Here is an 875-nt window from a genome sequence, read left to right as displayed (position 1 = left end):
AAAGGCGCCGCCGCTGCCGCGGAGCGTCCTTTGTCGTCCTCCTCCAGGGCTGAGGCGGACGGAGCCCCCCCGCCCGGGTCCCGGACGAGGGTCTGCTGCTGCTACGGCGACGGGTGGGCCCGCTCTCTCGGCCTCCCTTGCCTGCGCGCAACCAACCCCCGCGCGGGTCCTCTTTCCAGACGGCCGGCGGGGTCCTCCTGCCCCCCGCGCGGAGGCCACCCCCGCCGGCCTCACGGCCCCGGGAGGGAGTAAAAACCCTTCGTGCGGGCTCGGCTGCCGGCGCCGGACGACCGTCCGCCAAACCCACGGCGCCCCCCATGCCCGGCCCGGGGCCTCGGAACCGCAAACCCCCCTCAGGTGCCCGTACACCCCCCGCGTTCTTCCTCCGGAGGGCCTGGGAGGGCTCAAAGCCTCCCCCTGACCGGGGAGCGCCCCTCTCCTTTATTGAAACAGTAAATTTTTGAAGGGAGACCCCCTTCTTCGGCCCATTACTGCACCCAAATACCACTCACCTATTCACCATTATCCCGTTCGAATCCCCAAATCCACGGCAGTCCAAATTCTATTATGTTAAGTAATTCCATGCCCAGAAAGTCATCACAACACTAGCGGATCTAGCTGTATGTTCCTGTACTGACATCACACGACCTATGACCTACTTATCGGTGGCTGTCCAAAATCTGAGCGACCGCGCTATCTTTGAACGCTTGAAGAGAGTGCACGGGGCCGCGGGTGACAAAATAATTATACGGGGGTTCATTTGTGACATAAATACCAATGTTTTATTGCAGTTTAAGAAAAATCACGATTTTCACGGTACGAGGCCTTTAAGTAAAAAACATGAAAGTTAGCTGTATGATATCAGACGTAGTGGA

This window comes from Oryzias melastigma, linkage group LG9 (genome assembly GCF_002922805.2).
Source record: "Oryzias melastigma strain HK-1 linkage group LG9, ASM292280v2, whole genome shotgun sequence".
Classification (NCBI taxonomy): Eukaryota; Metazoa; Chordata; class Actinopteri; order Beloniformes; family Adrianichthyidae; genus Oryzias; species Oryzias melastigma.
Note: the sequence above shows the minus strand (reverse complement) of the source record.